Source organism: Pelodiscus sinensis, chromosome 1 (assembly GCF_049634645.1).
Source record: "Pelodiscus sinensis isolate JC-2024 chromosome 1, ASM4963464v1, whole genome shotgun sequence".
Taxonomy (NCBI): Eukaryota; Metazoa; Chordata; order Testudines; family Trionychidae; genus Pelodiscus; species Pelodiscus sinensis.
Window position 1 is genome coordinate 181081113 of NC_134711.1, and position 15699 is coordinate 181096811.

Here is a 15699-nt window from a genome sequence, read left to right on the forward strand (position 1 = left end):
TCTCCTCCCAGCAAAACAGTTCTCTTTCAGGAATCAAAGGTCTTGGCAATTCAAAGACAAGGGCATTATATGGGTTTTTCCTTTGGAAGAAGACAAGAAATCTTCCCATATAACATCAATTTGATATAGAAGACCACAGATTTCTAAACAACCTTTAGTTCTCAGGCAACTTTCGCGGCCCCTGAGGAACGAGCTCGGGCTAGTAATGGTAAGATACATGTACTAAAGTTTTTTAAAATATAAAATGTTCATAGTGTCTTAAGCAGGATATGCTACTGCTGGGATGGAAAGGAAGGAAGTTCAATCACGCGGTTATTAACTGTCTGCAAATTTCTTCTATAAATACTTGCCAACATCTGAAATGGGACTTTCAAGTTACCAGAATGGAAAACAAAGATGGCTTTCCAGTGCTGTGGAGAAGAACTGGCAGTCTATGCTAGAAATATATTTCTCCTAATGGTCAACTCACTGCATATTTATGAATGGAAGGTTTTCAATGGTTATGATGATGGACTAAGCACATTTGCCCTGTTGTTGAACCAGCTGGAGTTGCTGTTACACTAAACAATTTCCTGAACTATTCTTACAGAATTGGGAGGCAATTTGATGAGAAATTGACCATATTCTTGGCTTGCATACAAAGTTTTCATGCAAAGAGAGATGCATACCACAAACAATGCCCCTCCACACATCATCAGAAAATCTGTCCCTGTGCCTGCTAACGGCAGTGAAATGAACAGGGAAAGAGACATACCACAACTTTATTTGACTCCTTGATGTTTCAGATCTGCACTGTAAGCCCCTCTCCTTGACATAGCAAAGGAACATCACACTATATTTCTCCAACTATTATAATCCTTCTCCCATGCTAGTTTCCCCTACCTTGTGCAGTATGGATGGGTGCAGGGAGAGGCCAAGACACCAGGTAAAGGGGAGGTAACAATTTTTGTAATCAATCATAGAACACTAGAACTGGAAGGTACCTCGAGAGATCATTGAGTCCAGTCCCCTGCCTCACAGCAGGACCAAGCACTGTCTAGATCTTCCCTGAGAAATGTCTATCCAACTTGCTCTTAAATATTTCCAGAGATGGAGATTCCACAACCTCTCTAGGTAATTTATTCCAGTGTTTAATCACTCTGGCCATTAGGAAGTTTTTCTTAATGTCCAACCTAAGCCTCCCTTGCTGCAATTTCCCAAGGAAGTAAGGACTACTGTGACAGAAGGCACGTCTAGACTTGCTTTCACTTTTGAAAGAAGATATGCAAATTCGGTGCAAATTTGCATATCTTCTGCCAATCGCTTTTTCGAAAGAGGTTCTTTCGAAAAAGAAAGTCTAGACACGGTTCTTTTGAGGAAAAGAAACCTTTTCAAAAGAACTGTTCTTCCTAAAAAAAATAAAGTTTACACAGTTCTTTCGAAAAAGGGTTTTTTCTCGAAAGAACCGTGTCTAGACAACTTTCTTTTTTGAAAGAACCTCTTTTGAAAAAGTGATAGGAAGAAGATATTCAAAATAGCGCAGAATTTGCATATCTTCTTTTGAAAGTGAAAGCAAGTCTACACGTGCCCTAACTGTTCCCCAGACAACAAAAGTGTTTCCTTTCCCTTCCCTGACCTCACTCTCCTCCCCCTCCCCCGTCCTCCTTCAGTGTGCCTCACATTTATGAGGGTAAGTATCTAGCTGGGGAAGGGAAAAGTTTTAGCTTTCCCCTAGCTGCAATCTTCTAAGGCCTGGTCTACACTACATCAGAAGATCAAAGGAAGATACGCAACTCCAGCTACGTCATTTACGTAGTTGGAGTCGACGTATCTTACATCATGTTTCCACACTGTCTGTTATGCTTAAAAGAAGCATACAGGATCTTTTTCAGGAGGATAAGGCAACATGACGCATTTATTGATAATATAACAAAGTAGCATATGCATTCACACACACGTCCTGCTGATGGAATAGTTACCAGTCTGTTGCTCAACCCAGCGTATTGGCCAGATAGATTGACTATGAGGGAGGAGCCAGGTTCTTGTCAGTCAGGACTGATGCTCCATGGTTTTACCAGGACAGAACCATATAACACACCCCATCCTTCATAGGATTTTCCTTCCATGCAAGTCTATGCATTTTGCCTGGTCAGGCCTTAATCAGTCATTCATCATCACAATCAGTTTTTCTGTGACATATGTTTATCTGGAGGTTGTTCTCGCAGTCATCTGACACCAGTATGCTGACAACTCCTCCTGGGTGTTGTCTTGTGGCGAAAATTAGTACCCTATCAAGGGGTGCTTGCCACTAACTTCAGGATTCGTCAATCTGTCCCAGTAGTCTGCATCTTCAGTGCGCTTCTGTGTCTCCGGCCCCTCCTCTGACCATTTGAGCATGCAGTGGCCTTCACACTTCTCTCTCCTAAAATATTCTCTCTCTCATTCACACATACAATACATTTACACAACTGCAGCATGGGACAAAAGGGTATTTCTAGTCACTTTAACAACGTTACAAAGTCTTTCAACATTAAACTTCTTTTTATCTATTATAAGGCCTTGCCTAATATTAACATCACTATGTATTACAATATTCCAACCCTTTGCTTTAACATCAGAACATGCTAACATCAAACAGAGCTGGAGCTAAATTATCAAAGCTGCCTGGCCTGTCTGAGGCCTACATCTTGTGTTTAAGTTTAATTCAACCCTTTTGCTATAACATACATTAATTATAACTAACTGACTTATTACCTACAAAATTACAAGGCTACACGTCCACATAGCAGGAGGCTTCCCTTACTCCTCATGAGGAGCAGGAATACTAACACCAATGAGGGTGCCCTTGGAATTTAATCTAGCAGGTCTATACTACACCTGCTAAATCAAATTTAGGAAGATCCACCGCAGCAGCATCAATCTTCCGTGTAGCATAGTTGTGCCCTAAAGAACAGAAGATAGTTGTTACTAACTTTACATAACCAACGGTAAGTTTTGTATAACTGTCCCATCCCTAATCAGGACTTCTGTAAACCAGACCCTTCCTTCCTTTTGTTTCTCAGCTCCAGAACCATCACTTCATGTATGCAAGCTGGATATGCACAGACACAAGAGATACAATGATTATCATTTAATCATTTCTGCCTGTGGTTGGATTTGACCTCAGAGTGCCTATGGATAGAACTCTGACTATAACAGTCTCAGAACCTCACATATCTGTATGATACAGAGATAGTTTTCAGATAGTTAGGCTCTGTCTCTACACATTCCATGATTTGTCCATTAGGCATGTGAAACTTTGCACATCTAATTACAGATGTTTTCAAACATTTCAATTTGATTTCCCCCAATACCTGGTGCGAGCCAAGCACTCTGCAGAGACATGCCTCAAGTATTTGAGATCATGGTACAATGCTCTGAACCCTGGTTTAGTCTGTATCTGTAAGCAAAAAACTGTTGCCAGAACACATCATCTTTAAGAAAAGTTGCCTTTTTCCTCCCCCTCCAAGAGCTGCATCCCAGGAATCCCATTGTCCAATGACACCAAATTTGGATCACTGTAAATACCTCATATCTCCATTAGCCACATCAAATTCGAAAGCAACCACATGAACTGTACTGATTGTGGATCATTTAGAACAACTGAGGTTTACACAAAAAGCTATTCTTAATCTCAGCAATAGCACAATTGTCACTCTGCAGTAATGTCCAATGACTGCTTGGTGGGTGGTTCCTCCTTCACGGGATGAGGGAACCTGACCATGCCCAGTTATCTATACGGAGTTATCTCAACACAAGCCCTGCTTCCCTACTATTTGCTAGGGGGCCTTAAGTCTCTCCAGCTAGGGGATCAAAATGAAGGTCACAATCCCCTCCACACACACATATATTAAAGGATAGTCTGGGAAAGGGAGTATCTGTCTTACCCTGGATGTCCATATACTCTCCCCAGGGTTGGCTGCCTAGAATCATAGAATACTAGGACTAGAAGGGACCTCAAGAGGTCCCCTGCCCTCATGGCAGGACCCAGTACTGTCTAGAATATCCCTGATAAGACATTTATCTAACCTACTCTTAAATATCTCCAGAGATGGGGATTCCATAACCCCTCTAGGCAATTTATTCCAGTGTTTAACCACCCTGACAGTTAGGAACTTTTTCTAACCTAAACTTCCCTTGCTGCAGTTTAAGCCCATTGCTTCTTGTCCTATCCTCAGAGGCCAGGAAGAACAAGTTTTTTCCTGTCCTCCTTGTGACACCCTTTTAGATACTTGAAAATTGCTATCATGTCCCCTCTCAGTCTTCTCTTCTCCAAACTAAACAAGCCCAGTTCTTTCAGTCTTCTTTCATAGGTCATGTTCTCTAGACCTTTAATCATTCTTGTTGCTCTTCTCTGAACCTTCTCCAATTTCTCCACGTCTTTCTTGAAATGTGGCGTCCAGAACTGGACACAATACTCCAACTGAGGCCTAATCAACAGGGAAAGACTGACTTCTCGTGTCTAGCTCATAAAGCATCTGTTAATGCATCCTAGAATCATTTTGGCTTTTTTTGTAACAGCATCACACTGTTGACTCATATTTAGCTTGTGGTCCACTATAACCCCTAGATCCCTTTCTGCCATATTCCTTCCTAGACAGTCGCTTCCCATTCTGTATGTGTGAAACTGATTGTTCCTTCCTAAGTGGAGTACTTTGCATTTGTCCTTATTAAACTTCATCCTGTTTACCTCAGACCATTTCTCCAATTTGTCCAGATCATTTTGAATTATGACCCTATCCTCCAAAGCAGTTGCAACCCCTCCAAACTTTGTATCGTCTGCAAACTTAATAAACGTACTCTCTATGCTGATAATCTAAATAGTTGATGAAGATATTGAACAGAAACTGGTACCAAAACAGACCCCTGTGGAACCTCAATTGTTACTCCTTTCCAGCAGGATTGTGAACCGTTAATAACTACTCTTTGGGAACGGTTATCCAGTCAGTTATGCACCCACCTTATTGTAGCCCCATCTAAGTTGTATTTGCCTAGTTTATTGATAAAAATATCATGCGAGACTGTAACAAATGCCTCACTAAAGTCTAGGTATATCACGTCCACTGCTTCTCCCTTATCCACAAGACTTGTTATCATATCAAAGAAAGCTATCAGATTGGTTTGACATGATTTGTTCTTTACAAATCTATGCTGGCTGTTCCTTATCACCTTATTATCTTCCAAGTGTTTGCAGATGATTTCCTTAATTACTTGCTCCATTATCTTTCCTGGCACAGAAGTTAAACTGACTGGTCTGTAGTTTCCTGGGTTGTTTTTATTTCCCTTTTTATAGATGGGCACTATATCTGCCCTTTTCCAATCTTCTGGAATCTCTCCTGTTTTCCATGATTTTCTAAAGAGGATAGCTAAAGGCTCAGATACCTCCTCTATCAGCTCTTTGAGTATTCTAGGATGCATTTCATCAGGCCCTGATTACTACAGACATCTAACTTTTCTAAGTTAAAATTAACTTTTTCTATTTTTATTTTATCTTCTAAATCTACTCCCTTCCCACTAGCATTCACTATGTCAGGCATTCTGTTTCCCTCTTGTCACTGAGCAATGGGTCTACCCTGTCCTTGGTCTTCCTCTTGTTTCTAATATATTTATAGAATGTCTTCTTCTTTCCTTTTATGCCTGTAGCTAGTTTGAGCTTGTTTTGTGCCTTTGCCTTTCTAATCTTGCCCCTGCATTCCTGTATTGTGTGTTTATATTCATTCTTTGTAATTTGTCCTAGTTTCCATTTTTTATTTTTAGATCATACAAGATCTCCTGGTTGATCCAAGGTGGTCTTTTGCCATATTTTCTATCTATCCTACGCAGCAGAATAGCTTGCTTTTGGGCCCTTAACAATGTCCCTTTGAAAAACTGCCAACTCTCTTCAATTGTTTTTCCCCTCAGTCTTGCTTCCCATAGGACATTACCTACCAGCTCTCTGAGCTTACCAAAATCTGCCTTAATGAAATCCATTGTCTCTATTTTTGCCATTCTCCCTTCTACCATATCTTAGAATCATGAACTCTATGATTTCATGATCATTTTCATCCAAGCTGCCTTCCGCTTTCAAATTCTCAACCAGTTCCTCTCTATTTGTTAAAATCAAATCTAGAACAGCTTCCCTCCTAGTAGCTTTTTCAACCTTCTGAAATAAAAAGTTGTCTCCAATGCAGTCCAAGAACTTATTGGATAGTCTGTGCTCCGCTGTGTTAGTTTCCCAACATATATCTGGATAGTTGAAGTCCCCCATCACCACCAAATCCTGCACTTTGGATGATTTTGTTCGTTGTTTAAAAAAAAAGCTTCCTCCACCTCTTACGCCTGGGTAGGTGGCCTGTATTAGACCCCCTATCATGACATCACCCTTGTTTTTTTTTACCCCTTTTAGCCTAACTCAGAGACTCTCAACATGCCCGTCTCCTATGTCCATCTCCACCTCAGTCCAAGTGTGTACATTTTTAATAGATAAGGCCACACCTACTCCCTTTTCCCCCGCCTGTCCTTCCTGAGTAAGCTGTACCCTTTTATACCAATATTCCAATCATGTGTATTATCCCACCAAGTCTCTGTGATGCCAACGATGTCATAGTTGTATTTATTTATTAGCACTTCCAGTTCTTCCTGCTTATTACACATACTTCTTGCATTTGTATATTGGCATACTGATTTGATCTTGCCCCCCAGTTCTGCCTTATCCCTCCTTTTTCTCTGCTATTATAGCCCAAACTCCTTCCCATTTCCAACCCATCTCCCAGGTCTCCATGTTCTTCACTTACCTGTGGGCTTTGGTTACCTGTCCCCGTTGAATCTAGTTTAAAGTCCTCCTCACTAAGTTATCCAGTCTTTATCCAAATATGGTCTTCCCCTATCTCAAAAGGTGAATGCCATCCCTGCTTAGCAGTTCTTCCTGGAATAGCATCCTGTGGTAGAGGAAGCCAAAGCCCTCCTGGTGAGAGTTTCAAAAGTTCCCGTTACAGTTTCAAAAGTCACTCCAGTCTGAGAGTTACTACTGAGAACAGCCTCTTTCCATCTCTTTGGAACCTCCCTTCAGGTAGTTGGAGGTTGCTATCAAATCCTCCCTCACTCTTCTCTTCTGTAAACTAAACAAGCCCAAATCCCTCAGCTACTCCTTGTAAATCATGTGCTCCAGCCCCCTAATCATTTTTGTTGCTGTCTGCATACAGTAGTTTATAACTGGTATCTAAAGTTTAGCATGTACTTCAGGTCCTTTGGCGGAAAGATATTAAACAAGATTGTTATTTTTATTCCTAAGTGCTTCATCTCTGAAATAATATCAAAAGCTTTGGTAAATTCCACTTCTGAAGCATTAATCAGACATATATAGATGTTCAAAGGTGTCCCTTTCAGAAACGGCCATCAAACATTTCTCACTGTAAGGTGAGAACCTCTGTGGTCCAGGACTCTCTGGTATGGCAACATCAGGACCATGGACGTTGATGGACCAGAATACCCCAGCAGTAGACCTTGACAGCGAGATTGGAGCTAGCCGTGGAGTCAGCAGGGCAGAAGAGCCCATGGAGTACAATAACCCATAGCTGGTAGGGCAGGGAACCGTGTGTGTCGGTGGGAGCCCCCCAAGATTGGCAGGGTGAAACTCACAGGCCTATGGACCAAACAGGGCTGCCAGGGCCACTGGAGCTCACGAGGCAGCAAAACTGGTGTGGCTGCAGGAGCTCATGGAGCTGCCACAGTTGGAGGGTGTGGGGGGACAGAGGTGCCAGGTGGTTGGAGAGAGAATCCCAGTGGAAAATCTGATGCCCCACCCCAGATGTCCCCATTCTGGGAAACTCCCTTGTCTAGGACCAGTCAGTTCCCAAGGTGCCATACCCAGGAGGTCCAACCTGTACTTCAAAATATTTTCAAATCTAGATTACTACTGTCAGGATCTTAAATCCGTATTTATACTCCTATATTAAAATGGCCTAGTTTTCCAATGTTCTGTGTACTTGCATCTTCCACTAATGTATTTCAGTGATAAGTGACGTGATCCCCTAATAAATAAATTTACAAAATTTGATGAGCCAAAAGATTATATCTATGTGATTAAGTGCGCTTGTGCCACAGAGCACTGAAGCTATGTTACAATAGCACAGCAAATGTTCTCAGTCAGTCAGTGGGGGGTGTGAGGAAGGGAAAGAAAAGTATCACTCTAGCATAGTGGAAGAGAGGGGGAATTCACCTCTTTCTCCTCCTCTTCTACTGGCCATAATTTGCTCGTGGTTTCACGCTTACAAACCGAGACAATTCCAATGGCTCCTTTTTATACCACGCACACGGAGGAAAATCTCAGCTATTTCATCTGCTCATATCTCCAGTGATTTATTCCAATCAGATGTGCACAATTCCTGAGAACCTCATGAAGACCTGTAAAGAGCCACAGGCATCTAAAGAGTCATGGATTAAGTATCAGAGGATTAATTGAACTGCATTGAGTTCCAAAGGAGATGGACCACAGAACTTATTCAGTGAAAACAGGAAAGTTATTATTTCTGTCAGAAACAATTTTTAATCCCAACAAAACCCTATTTAATAACATGGCAAAGATACCATTAAAAAGGGAATATTATTAACTTTCAATAATTTCTAGAAATCAATATGGAATCTGTTTTGGCAAAAACACTGCAGTCTTCTACCAAGATAAACATTTTATGCAGTTATGTAAGCAATAAAAATAAAATGTTTTATACAATTTACCCAGAATGATTTATAAAGTATTAAAAAATAATTATCCAGAGTTCTTGACATGTACAGCAGCCAAAAATAACATTTAGTACAGCTGAAGATGGTGAGGTCATTTCTTGTATTGCATTCCCAACACTGACCACCTGCAGAGATGCAAAAATAGTCAAAAGTATTCATTTCCCAAATATAGACAGACTGAAAGATTCTCAGTCTCTTACATGATTTTATTTTGCCAAAGGAATGGAATTCAATACACATTTAATGTGCATTACAAGTAGTTGTTCCTATGCAAGATTCCCCCATACATTTATGAAGCTGATACTGTGTTTCCCTGGAACAACAGTGCCCTTATGCTAGTCTTCAGTATTATTTTCCAGCTAATCTAAACAATAACATTGGCATGGTCACTTAAAGTTGAAGTTTTGCTCTTACAAAGTGAGATGTGTTTTTGCCCCATCACAAACAATTATGCAAAAATAAAACAAAATTTTGACTTAGATAATATGTGATGGGAATGTAGCACATTTCTAGTTCTTCTGATTATCATCAGATAGGCTACGTCTACACTGGCCCCTTCTTTGGAAGGGGCATGCTAATTTTGAACTTGGGAATAGGGAAATCCGCGGGGGATTTAAATATCCCCCGCGGGATTTAAATAAACATAGCCGCCGCTTTTTTTCCGGCTTGGGGAAAAGCCGGAAAAAAAGCGGCGGCCATGTTTATTTAAATCCCGCGGGGGATATTTAAATCCCCCGCGGATTTCCCTATTCCCAAGTTCAAAATTAGCATGCCCCTTCCGAAGAAGGGGCCAGTGTAGATGTAGCCATAATGTAATGCTGATCCAGAAATTAAACAAAGGCCAAAAGCAGATTTCACAATAGATATAATAGTTATATGTTTAAATGAGTCATGACCCAAAAGTCATTATTTCAGAAATTGTCCAGAAACCTAATTTAGGTGGAAGGAGTCCTCTATATCAGAGTGGCTATTTAGCTACTGGAAACACTTATACGAAATTACTGATTGGTTCTAAACCCACAAAAAAGATACAACAAATAATAATTTTACACTTGTATCTTCCATTTGAAGCTCTCAGTGTACTTTATAAACATTAAACCTCAAAACACTCATTAAAGTAAGTAATGGTAATAAATAATAGTATACCAATTTTTAAAAGACGTCTCAAGTGACTTGTCCAAGGTTCCACGGTATTAAGGGTCAGAACCAGAAACACAACTTGTGAGTGAAGATTTGCAGATCCTTCCCTTAATCTTTCTAGACATAAAAATCAACAGAAGATCACTAGTGATGAATCTGGCCTAGTGAGAACTGTCATGTATTGTTTGATGCTATTTTGCTTTGAGAGTAATCTGAAAGATAAGATGTTTTATGCAGCAAAAGAAAACCAAATATTGTTGCATTCTATATGACTTTACACATGTGGTTTGAATCTGCCTATGGTCAATGGATTACTTGTCATAGTATTAATATTTTCAAATACTACAATACAGTAAGAAATAAAAACTAAAATACTGAGATCATTTCCCCCTTTTCATAGTTAGTCCTATTCATTACTTCTTCAGCCCATGTGTATCAACATTTTCCTTTCTTTGGTCTAAGCTATTCTATCATCTTCTGGGTAACCAAGAATCATACAAAATTCAGTACAAATATTGGGGAGAAACTCTACAGTTGTTTTACTTTCTACTCATCAGATTTTTTGTTTTTGTTTTTTTTCCTGGAGGACAAAGCCAAATTTTTTATCCCAAACTATTTTAAATTTAAAAAAAAATGCAGATTCAGATTGATCAAAATATTTCGTGAATTTGTATTGTATTCACCAAATTGTTTTCAGTAAAAACAACTACATAAAATCAGAAAAAATAAAATTTATTTAAAAAAATGTCAAAACAAAAATATTTCAGGTGAAATGAACCATTTAATTTTTCAGCACAGAGAAGGAGCACAAAACACTATAGTCTCTAACTTTTTACCCTGAAGTTTCCCCAAAGTCCTACACAGACTCAAACCCTTTCAGACTGGCATACACTATCTGAAGGCTAGGGCTGCTGTCATCTAACAATGGCAAAAAATCACAGAATAATTTTTTTCTAACACTGAACTTCTTTAATGTAGTAAAGAAAACAATAGTCACCCATAAACTACTCCAGAGGTGGCCAACCCATGGCTCTCAAGCCGCATCTGGCTCTTTGATTAAAGAAATGCAGTTCCTGCTGGTTCTGAGCCACACGCCGGTACTGCTTACAGCTGGCTGCTCTGAGCATGCGTCCCAGTGCCTGGAGGGAGAAGTGCGTGACAGCAGCTCTGGGACCCAGGCATTAGGGTAGAGCGGGGAGGGGGAGAGGCATTGGGTTATAGCAGGACGGCTGAGGGTGCCTGGCTCTGCGGGAGGGAGGGGGATTCGGTTAGAGCGGGAGGGGGGAGGGGGGAGAGGCTGAAGCACCTTAAACTCAAAGTCTTCGTGGATGCAGAATAAGGCAGCCAACAAACACAGATGTCATTTAAATTCCAGGGCAAAAAAAGAATCCACATGTACCTGGTTTACACTGTGGGGTTTTTTGGGTCAGGACCCCTACAAATACAGCACCATGACATTTTATATTTAAATAGGATTTAAAAAATAATACATTTCATTATTTCACCTATGACTGTGAAATTGACCAAAATGGACAGTGCATTTGATAAGGTCTTAGCTATGTCCAAAGGAAATGAAAAAAAACAGCAGCAGCATTCCTTTGTAAAAGGGTTGGACAAAGCTCAAATTGGCTAGCAAGATCCACTGGTGAAGCTTAAAATTTTCTGGCTGCCTAAATGCAAGTTTTGGCACTTGAACTTGTCTGCAATTTGGCAGCATTTGTACTTTTAAAAAATATTACTGTATTAAACACAGAGGTCATCGAGTTCAAACCCCTGCTGAAAGCATGACCAAACTCAACTAAATCCTAGCCAGGGCTTTGTAAGTCAGGACTTAACCTCTAGGGATGGAGATTCCACCACCTCCTTAGGTAACCCATTTCAGTGCTTCACCACCCACCTAGTGAAATAGTTTTTCCTAATATCCAACCTAGACCTTCCTCACTGTAACTTGAGACCATTGCTCCTCATTCTGTCATCTGTCACCACTGAGAACAGTCTCTTTCCATCTTTTTGGAACTTTTAGTTGAAGGCTGCTATCAAATCCCCCTTTTTCTTTTTTTCTGTAGACTAAACAAGCCCAAATCCCTTTGCCTCACCTCATAAGTTATGTGTTCCTGTCCCCTAATCATTTTTGTTGCCCTCTGCTGCACTCTCTCCAATATGTCCACATCCTTTCCGTAATGGGGGGCCCAGGACTGGACACAGTATTCCAGTGCCAAATAAAGGGGAATAATCACTTCTTTAGATCTGCTGGAAATGCTCCTATTAATGCACCCCAATATGCTATTAGTCTTCTTGGCTACAAAGACACACAGTTGACTCATATCCAGTTTCTCAGGTCCTTTTCTGCAGAACCACTGCTTAGCAAGTCAGTCCCCAGACTGCAACAGTGTTTGAGATTCTTCTGTCTTGTATTTTATGAAACTCAAGGGTTTCTGAATAAATATGCTAACATAAATATCAGTGGTTCACACATAGTATGCTGATGTTGAAATTCAGGTATTTAGTTTACACATAAATTGTGGTGTTTGAGAGAACAAAAAAGCCAGGCCATAAAGCAATTTCTTTTGGTTGACACACACTGATTAGTGACTGAATGATGTATCTGACTTACAACCAGGAAAGTATAGTGCAGGAAATACCAGAACTAGAGGCCTGAATCTGTGACTGAATGGAGAGAGAACTTCAAAAGAATCATGAGCTGGTTTTATGGAGACACAAGAAAAAATATCAAAGACACAAGAAGATCATAGAGGTAGGAATCAATTGAAGACTGAGAAAAAAGTAAAAAAGTCTCCCTACCAGGAATGTGTCAGGAACACAGATAATCCAATAATTTTAAATGGCAAAGGAGAGCAATAGAGACATGAAGTCATGTCAAGGTCTTTGGAGGTCCTGTTAAGAAATCTCCATAATGTATTATTGTATACCAAGAACTTAATATTAACAAAATCTAAAACTGAAGACTGAGGCATATGAAGTCACAAGCCCTTTTCTGCTTGATATTTTATAATTGCTTGCATTCATTTGGGGGGCGGGGACCAAAACAGCATAGGAATATTATTTACTTTATCTGGTGGCATGTGCCAGTAAAGTCACTACCATCCTGAATCTGGCTTAAATGGTCCAATGGGCTTGGTGTCCTTTGCCCATTTTTTTTTAAAGTCTAGTTCATTTATGCTCAGCAGAGAAAGAAATGCTGCAACTGATAGTGTGGTAAAAAAATTGGACAACAGTTACCACTGGTGTGACAGGCTAGACATGGAAATCTTTGATTGAACCGTCAGAGGTATGCCAGGTTTAATTTTAATAATGTAACATCTGAAGCAAATATTATTCTCATAACAGGGTGGGCTCCACTTAAAATGCTACAACTGCACTGTAACACCATTGTATTGCTTTGATGTGGGCACTAACTATGTCTATGGGAGGAATTCTCCCATCAGTGTGGGTAATCCACCTTCCTGAGGCCATGTCTTCACTCTGAGAAATATCGACTGGAGTTTGATCTTCTGGAGTTCTATTTAGTGGGTCTAGTAAAGACCCACTGAATTGAACTCCATGGGCGCCCTCATCAGCAGCGGGTACTTCTGCTCCTGTGAGGAGTAAGGGAAGCACTCCTGTTGGTCTCCTGCTGTGGGGACGGTGGGGAAACTTGAATCAAGGTACCTTGATTCCAGCTAGGTAATCAGATGCGTAAATAAGGTGACGCGCTCAAGTGTGCAGCTCCAACAAGAGCGGTTTGAATTGCTGCAAAAGACAACAGGGGAATATTTAAAGAATGAGCAAGGACCTATTTAAAGATCTGTCAGGAACTCAGAGACGGGAAGCTATTTTAGAGAGCTGTTGATGGGCTATTTAAAGGGAAATTAAGGATTTACAGGAGGTATCTCACATTGCTGCTGGTTTCCATGCAGCAGTGCTCCCACAGAGACAGCCCACATCTCCCTCCTGGGCAGGTAAGGTTACCCGGCCCCAGCTCCTTCCCTCCATGTTCTCCTCCACCCCCCAGAAGATGCCAGATCAAGGGAGGATGAGAAGCTGACAAGTGCACCTGATCCAATTTTTCTCATTAGACCTCTACTTTTCCCTTCCCCAACCAATGCTCACAACTGTTCTCCATTACCTTATATCTCATCTCCATTTATCCCCCTTCCCTCACTGCAGCCCCAGTCCTTCCCCACATAGTCTTCTGATCCCTAACTTCCCTTCTCCTTCCAGTGTTTGCATGTGTAATTTCTTTTAAAACATTGTTTTAGGACTTTCTTAATATTCTGCTATACTCAAAATTACATTTCCTCAAAATACAAAACCTCTTTAGCAGAGGCAGACTGTAAAAACATGCCTCTTATTTCAGATTTCTACTCACAGTAGGGCTTGAATTCATAATGCCTGAGCGATGATCAGGCTGAATAGACACAACATTGCTGCGGAGTAGTGGTTCTCAACCTATTTACTATGGTGAGCCACATATGCATCTCTCTGTGTTATGTGGGACACATACACACACACACACACACACAATATATATATACACACACACTACCTCTATGGACCTGAAGATATTGCATGTGTTGCAGTTGTGAGCTGACATGGGCACAAGCAGTCTGATCTGCAGGTTGAGAACCACTTCCCCAGAGCACCACACTTGCTATGAGTAAAGCTGGCTTGCAGTCCTCTTTGGCACTTTCAATGCACATGCTCACTGTAGACCTAACCCTAATCCTTTAATTACATATATTTTATATTCACAATATGTTACATTACTAATCCTCTTCTGGTTTCAGTTTTTACTTCTTGTGAAGTGGAACAGATTCACTTCTGCTCTGATGTGATGTAACTGAACTGTCTGGGCCTCACTCATAGATGCTAAAAGTAAATCCTTTTGCTGAAGTAAAGAAGTTTAATATTCAGTGTATAAAAAGTGATTGGCATAACCTCCTCCAGCCTTAACAGATTAGTCTATTGTGTCAGTGCACAATTTACAGTAGAAAGTAATTTAAAAAACACCTCCTAAGAATATACATTCCCCCACTTCGGAAGAGGGAGGATGGATAAAATAGTACATGTAAAAAATTTAAGTTAATTTCATCCTCCTGTAAATAATTACCATAGCTAGAGTTGCATATCTTGATTCCACTGTCTACTTTAGAATAGACTTGGCCAAAGAGGAGGTAGCAAGGTTGATGGAAGAATTCTTCCATCGACCTACTGCTGCCTGCATAGGGATTTAGGTCAGGCTAACTACACTGCTCAGGGTGCATATGGATTTTTTCCATGCCTGAGCAACATAGTTACATCAACCTAATTTTCTGAAGTAGACAGGGCCTTGACCTCTCTCCATTGTACTTCCAGTGCTTTTTAACTACTCTCTCAGCTAACCAATAATTAGCTCTTTAGCCCCTCTCTTCCCCAGTACAATTAGGTAATTAACTATTCTATTTCCCCTGGTTGGGGGGGGGGAGGGGGAAGAGTGAGAGAGAGGAGAATAATGAACATTTAAGTAATCAGAGTTGCCAACCCAGCCACTAGCTCTCAGCATCCAGTTACAAATCTCTTGAATAGATCTGAAGTCAGAACAAGATAGCTTGTACAGTTCTTTTCACAGCACAGAACACAGAGCTAACATTACAATTACCTTCTCACCAGTTGCTCTGCAGGTGCTACTTTTGAGACCAACTCTTGGGGATGAGATGAACAGGGAAACGGGGCAGCACCTTCCATTCCTGTCATGGCCCATAGTCATGGACTTGAGATTTCATGAGCTTTCGTGGGCACAACCCATTTCTTCAGATGACTGGAGTGTTGGAAGTCCAGAACCAA

The 15699-nt window shown here is 40.7% G+C and overlaps 1 long non-coding RNA gene across 3 annotated transcripts; it reads right to left on the minus strand.

Moving 5' to 3' along the window:
• Positions 1 to 1649: 1649 nt before the first annotated feature.
• LOC102450965 (uncharacterized) lies at positions 1650 to 15699 on the minus strand. Of its 3 annotated transcripts, none has more exons than XR_012897892.1 (6): positions 15515 to 15699; positions 10874 to 11015; positions 9883 to 9993; positions 8216 to 8400; positions 6792 to 6935; positions 1650 to 2922 (listed from the first exon to the last, which is right to left on the minus strand). It is a non-coding gene; the product is annotated as an uncharacterized LOC102450965 (long non-coding RNA). The 3 variants fall into 3 exon arrangements; XR_012897893.1 differs by having other exon boundaries at positions 6792 to 6961; XR_012897894.1 differs by lacking the exons at positions 1650 to 2922; positions 6792 to 6935; positions 8216 to 8400 and adding an exon at positions 8407 to 8861 and having other exon boundaries at positions 15515 to 15694.